Here is a 7,438-nt window from a genome sequence, read left to right on the forward strand (position 1 = left end):
CAAACACCAATAGAAGGCACAGCACGTCCTCTCTATACCTTCCACTCTCTCCCGCTATAGTACTCTCGTGTACTTTAAATGTGCAAGAAAGCTAGTCCCTTGTGATATGTGATTTGTTGTATGATACATAGCTAAAAATATGGTTGAGTTTCTTTTACCTCCCTTGGTGAAAACAAGCCATCAAAATGAATTTCATTTCTTTAAAAATAATCCTAGGCATTTCATCTATTGACTTTCCCATACAAACCCATGTAAAAAAAATTCCTTACACAATGTATCCATGTAACCTTCGATCATTATTCAAATTAAGCGGTTTTTCATAAACTCTTCTTTGTAATGTTTCTTTGGTAGCTGCCATGTTTTGAACTAATTTACTTCTTACATGTGTATTGCTAGTTACTGGATAACGCCCACCTGACCATACTTCAGAGCATCAGGTAACATTCTGGCATGTAAGAATCTTTTTCATTCCAAACAAACGACATTTTCAAATATACTATTTTCTCTAGGTCTCCGTGCCATCGAACAGTGTAGTATGGATCTGAGCATCAAACATTGATAGAGTACGGTCATTAAAAGACCAAAGTACCTTAAGTATTCATACGTATATATAATAAGGGATAGAGAGAGGAGGGTAAAACTCTGGATACATCATTTAGACAGAGGTGTGATGTGTGCGTTAGTCATCACGTGTCCAAGAAGTGACCATAGCAACACGATCCTGCCAGACCTATGAATATGAAATTACGCTGGGGGTAGCTGGGGAGGAACAAAGTGACCAGCTGCAGACCGTCCAGGGAAAGAGAATCCTTGCAAGGGCAATCACTCACATGAGGTCAGGTTAGACTAATGACAGGGGCTGATGGATATTCAGGCTCGTGGTCAGTAGCTGGACTCTCGCTCCGTTACCTCTGACCTCTGGTAGCGCAGAAGACGAGGTCACCATATTGATCACACGAAGAAGAAAGACACAAGAGGTAGAAACAAATAAATATAGAACTAAAACAAAAAGAAAATCTCATTGAGGTTAAAAAGAAAAGAAGAAAAGAAACGGAAAGAAAAAGGAAAGAACAAGAAAAAATGACGAAAAGAACGAAAGATGAAGGATGTAGACAAAGAAAGATGGGCGCAGAGAAGAAAAAGACTTGCCTGTTTCTTTGTCCAGCGATTGTTTTAAGCTGTTTGCATAATTAATGAATGTTGTGAACTGTGTACACAATTTATGAAGTGCCTTAGAAAAAATCTCCCCCGCTTTCAAACAAACGAATTGTGAGGAAAGTGGGTGACAACCGCTCGTTTTACAGGGGTGTGCTAGCAAGGCCCTGAATAATGAACAGCGGAAAAATATATTAAAAAGCCTAATAATTTTTCCCTAAACTCTAATATAAAATGTAACAAAACCTAGCCTTCTAATTCTCTTTCGCACAGTGTCTTCTTGGTTTTCTAGAGAACATGTTTCCATAAAGCAATGAGTTCGAACTAGGAGAGGGTTAGAGGTGTGGGAATCGCTTTACTGTGTTCAGCGAGGAGGTAGGCGATGAATATTACTGCTGCTGCCTTTCCGTCCGTTAGTAACGCCCTTGAGTTCGAAGGGTCCGTCAATTCCGCAGTGGATACAAGCTACATTGATTAGTTCATGCAAATGCACTTTCTAGGCTGATGACCTGTGGCTTTAGTCTACAATCTTTTCCACATTTTCCACACATTGATTTAATTATTAGCTATATACAGTGTAGGGCCATTAAGCCGTGCTGATTGGGGTCCAAACTGCTTAACCGTGGCTGTCGTGGTCCGTGGCTTAAATATTTTTTGATAATGCATAAGTTACAATAAATAATGAAATAAATACATTTTTTTATCACAGTCCTTTCCCACGTGTTAACCTGTCAGTCGCCATTTTGAAATTAGCGCCGTAATCTCACGATCGCGATATTGCGTGTTGCATATTAAATCGTGATTAACGGTCTTGAAATTAATAATAAATTATTATTTATTTAAGAATAGCAAAACATATCAAATACATTTAAAAGTGTTGAAATTGTTATTTCTCATCTTTTCATAGCATGTCAATCAAGAACATTCGAAATGCGAAAAATGACTGCAGTCAACACCTTTCTTGAGTGTTTGAGAGGCCATGTCCAGGTCCGTACGATCCACAGTGTAAAAAAAAAAAAAAGGCATTTTGCGTGGCACGCCCTACACTTATATTATTTTTAATTGAAATAATTGCATTAATTTAAAGAAATTTTTATAACTGGTAACAAAAATTCAATTATTGTTATTTTTAATTTATTGTTCTCTAAACATATTAATCGTACATTTTTTTAATAGACAAAATTAGTACTTTTTATATTTGTATGCTTCATAGTCAAAGAATGCCATATTTTTTCTCTTTTGTCCACATTGTGGGAAATAATAGCAAGATGAAAGTAAAAAGTAAGCATATTATCATCCAAACACCAAACTAAAAAGGTGCTTGCGTAAGATACACGTGTAACTATGTACGTGTTTTTGGCAAGATGAACTAAGGGCAATAACCTTTGCTTTTGCTTAGTAATGCTTGGATTGCTCCCCTTACTTGCGTCTCGTGTCTTTCCGCAGGCCTCAGTTGATCAATAGTTTAAAATTAAGCAATCGTTTTAGTCCTTAAATTACTACTTTTTAAATGCTAAGCCAGGTGTAGAAAAGCTAAATTTAGAATACATGTTATTAAATGAGTAAGTCTGCCTTAGTTAAAGTGACAATAAGGTGTTATACAATAACCCAGTACGGCTTCTCTCACGGAAGATCACAAACTACCAAGAAACACTTCTGTCTATATTTTTTACTTTCCTGGTGTTTTATATATTTGTTCACTTTATTTTTTTTTCTTCTTTTGTTTTTTTTCTGCGCAATGAGCATTCTTCTGAATGGATACCTGCGCATTATAAATTGACATCATTATCATTATCATTATCATTATCATTATCATACAAATCCCACAAAATTACAGACATTGAAGACTAACAAGTCCTTGTATAAAATTCAACACTTAATGTATAATCAGCATTTGATTGGGTAGGTCTTCCAGATATTTGATTTTTAAAAAATCTTTCTTGGACTAGGATAATAGCTGACTATAAAACAGCAGCATCTGATTTGAAAATGAGGCAGCATCTGATTTGAAAGTCACTGTGCTTTTGTCACAGACCAGACCTTTGATTATCCCATTTACATTGTGCCACAGCTCTTTGATCGCCCCAATCGTTAATCTCCTGGTTCCCATTTCTTTTATGAGCATGCTTTCTTATATTTAGAAACGTATATTTTATGAACAGCTAACTTATTTTTATTAAATTATATTTCACAACTAAATGAAATACTATAGTATACGCCATTGAGTATACAATATTTTTCAAGCATTTTTATATGGTCAATAAACATATTTCAGTTTTATATTAAGTGTCTTTTACTGAAAGAAAATTAAAAAAAAGCGGGACATGAGTATTGATTCAAGGCATCTTTGTCGTTTGTTGGCCGTCTGACGCTCTGTCTGATATGTGGGCGGCTTCCTGTTTTCCCGATGAGCTCCAGTATTGTCTTGATAGCAGACACGAGGAACGCCTTTAACGGCGGCAAACAGATTTCCACAAAAAAAGAGTACGGAGGGAAAAATGGAAAGAAAACAAAGTTTTGGGAGGAGTGAGGGATAGTACAGCTGGTGGATTGGGAGGGGTGGTGACGCACGTGAGCACCCGGATGCATGCACGCACTTATTCACAACATTGAAACAAACACAAACGCATCTCAGTACGCAAAATGTTCAAGCACAAATACACACACATGCACACACAATACCATGTGAGCATGTGCCCACGTACATGTATATATATATATATCAATCTGGAAGTATAAAAATCGCGTGCTCCTAATGAGTATTAATAATTTTTACAAAATAATACGAAATAATTTATAAAACGCAGTTTCTTGTGTGGATGCTTTTACAAAGAAACAGCAATAAATTTCAGGCAGACAAAAAAAGCCCTTTCAGATGTACCAGTCAACAAGCTGTGTGTGTGAGAGAGAGAGAGAAGTGGGGAGAGAATCATTTGCACGACTGTGGCGAAGGAAGGCAAGTATATTTATTTTAATGAGAAGCTTTAGAAGTAACTTGTTTAAACACTCTGTGTAAGCCACTGACCTATTACATCCGTACGTTTTTAAAGTCTTTGTCCTCCCGCAGGGTTCGGTTCAAATGATCCATACCTATAAGCAAACTCTTTTGTCTTTTTATACATTATGGGAGTGTGTGCATGAGATAAGCTCAGTATGGATATGGCAGCAAAAAGCATGTAATGATCATGTGTGATCAGAAACAAAATGAGAATAGTACTAACGGTTATCAGAGGCACGAGGACGAATGCAGGGTAGTAACCAATGTGTCAGTGTACATCATGTCACGTGACTTCATCTATGGACTAACATAAAATTGGGCACATCGATTGAACTATCAGCTTATTTCCTCTGTAATTTGTAATTGTGAGTGAGTAGATTTAAGTAAACTTGTACATCTGTGTGTGAGTTTGGTGTTGTGTGTAAATGTGTTGTGTGTAAACGTGAGTGTTTTGTGTATGCTTATATGTGTGTTATGTGCTGACGGTGTCGATGGTCACGTGGGTGATCGCGAGAATTGTGTTGTGTCGAGAGAGCATACATACATCAGAGTCTTCTCAAAAGTCAAAAAACATTGCGCAAATTTTATGAGTCAGAAACGTGAGGTTGACATTGTAATAAATGTGAAACGCCTCATTTTTTCCAAACAGAACAACCTTCATAAAAAAAATTCTAAACAAATATACAAATAAGTTAATTTTACCAAATCATTACATTTCGTGGCCAAGTGTTGTAAACTAAAATTGCTCGGTCTGTAGTGAAAACCTTGACTGGAACGCCACCTACGTGCGGCGGCTGAGAATAGACTGTCCACAAAATCGGCTGAAAAGGTTGGCCATTGGCAGCTCTCGAAAGCGGAGAAAGTAAACACCTGACACAAGGAAGAAAAACAGCGAGACGAATAAGGACACAGGCTGCAGACCATCACGCGCGAAAGCGATGTTTGGAGAGCACAGTCCTGCCAAGTGTCAAACAGGGACACGGTAACCCCTAACGATGCAGGATGCACGTTTAAAGGAATATAGAAGGCGTGAGGGAAGCTAGCGCAAAGTGACTAGGGAAGCTAGAGCAAATTGCGCAATCGCTAGTCAAAGCCCTTCCAAAACTACAGAACCTTTGATCAACCCCCAAATCCTGTTTAAAGACATTCAAAATCGTTGAGGAACTGCTAGCAGAAGAGCATGCAGGCTTTGGACAAGGCAGAAATTTGAGTAAGCAGAACTCCAACTGTCACATAGACAAAAAAACATATACAACATCTTTGGCATCTCTTGTACAACTTCATTGATTTCACAAAGGCCACTGACAGAATCTTGCATGTTGAGCTGTGGCATGTGATACGAGAATTTAACATCAGAGAGAGTGAAGTCATGAAGGATCTGTACAAAGGTCAATGAGTGCAGTGCTGCTTAATTTACTGTATCGACTGTGCTCTTCAAATTTTATTTGGAGAACGGTATTGCGAGAAACACTTTACGGCCACGGTCAGTGGGCGGCCAGTATAGTTCAAGTCTTCTTTATGACATTTGACCTCATGCCAGGAAGCAGCGAACTGCAAGACCTTAACAACAGACTGAAGGGCAGCGCGAATGCTTATGGGATAGAGAACTTCACTGGTATGAAAAAAAAAAAAAGCCGTGGTTAACAGCAAAGGCGACATAAAAACAGAATTCCACATAAGGTGTGGGAGTGGGTGAGTAACAGTTCGAGAAGGTGAAAGCCTTCAAGTACTTGAGAGAACTCTCCGAAGATTGCAGCTACACTATGCCGCAAAATATAAAAAAAATCCGATGAAAGGATTGCAACGACGATAGCAGCAATGGCATCAGGTTTGCAGTCAAGTACACACTGCGCAAATCACTTATACTTTCTCTCCGTAGGTGCACAAAAAAGAATCCAGGCATTCGAGACCTAAGTACCTAAGAAAACTGCTATTAACCTTCTACAGGGAGTGCACGACTGACGACTTTGTACGGAGCTTACAATGATTTTTTTGTAAATCCTCCACGGGAATCACCAGCAGCCGCAGAAATCTTTGGGTGCTCAAAGGTATTGCGCAGAACTGGCGAAGATCCACACAGCTGCCTGACAACACGCGCAGAAAACACCAATGGGCGGGTCAGAATCATACATAATCAAAATGTCGCGGTTGCCAGGGCTGATGGGTCTGCTAGTGGAGGGGATTCTCAAGAAGGAGGACGGGAGGGACGGGGAGTAATGTTTAAGTTTCTAAAAGCGGTTGAAAAAAAAACCTTGGCTCTTCAGCTCGTATTATCCTGCCAAGGTTCAAGAAAAAAAGCCGAGAGTAAGCCGGAAAGAAGGAATATTCTATCTGCTTCCGAGCAGCCCCAGTCCTACTCGATTCCATCGATCGAACACTTCGAGATCGCGCTCTCTATGGAGGTGTTGGATCAAAAAGCGGCTGAAGTAAGCCAGGTGAGAGTGGGTTTACAGGTGAGGCGGCCCACACGTCCGTCAGACTGGACCAGATCATCTGGTGGCGAGGTAAGGAGTGTGTTGTGTCTGAGGGTAAACCGTGTAAACAAGAGAAAGGCATCATACTCACTCGCTGTCTGTCGTTCAGATGTTCGTCTTCCTGTCCATCTTTCCACTGTCTTTCTACCACTGTCTCTGAATAGCTGTGTGTTATTTTATTTTATTTTTGGTCTGACATATGCCATTAATCAAGGTTTTCAACAGGACGCTTAATATGCTCAATCGCAATGAATATATTGACTGGAAACTAAAGACAATATGAAGGTCTTGTCAGACTTTGATTAAACAATCAATTAGGGGATATTGCAATAAAATATCTTATTTAAAATTCTTACCTCGCGAACACTTCAATTAAACGTAGTATAAATTGTATGCAATAATTGATAAATCGATATAATAGTGTCATAAATTTTGAGGATCATTGTGAAAAGTCGGTCATCAATGTTTATGTCCTTATGCTTTGAAATTGTTTCATTTAAAGTTATTAAATACATTCTTCATTTTTGACCTGGCATGACCTATTTTATTTGCAGCCATTTCCTTTCAGCGCAACCTACTTTCTGATAAAAAAAAATATTGTGGGCAGATCGATATGAGATTGCTTTTAACTGTTCACACTTTAGATATACTTATGTGGTACTGACAAATTGTACATACTTTAGATATACATATGTGGTGCTGACAGACGAAGAAAATCAGAATCACTCATGAAATCTACAGCATATGCTTTTGGTATTTTTATTGACGGATGTTTTGTTTACAGGTGTAAAACTTATTTCTCGATAAATCT

Source organism: Pomacea canaliculata, linkage group LG3, assembly GCF_003073045.1.
Source record: "Pomacea canaliculata isolate SZHN2017 linkage group LG3, ASM307304v1, whole genome shotgun sequence".
Classification (NCBI taxonomy): Eukaryota; Metazoa; Mollusca; class Gastropoda; order Architaenioglossa; family Ampullariidae; genus Pomacea; species Pomacea canaliculata.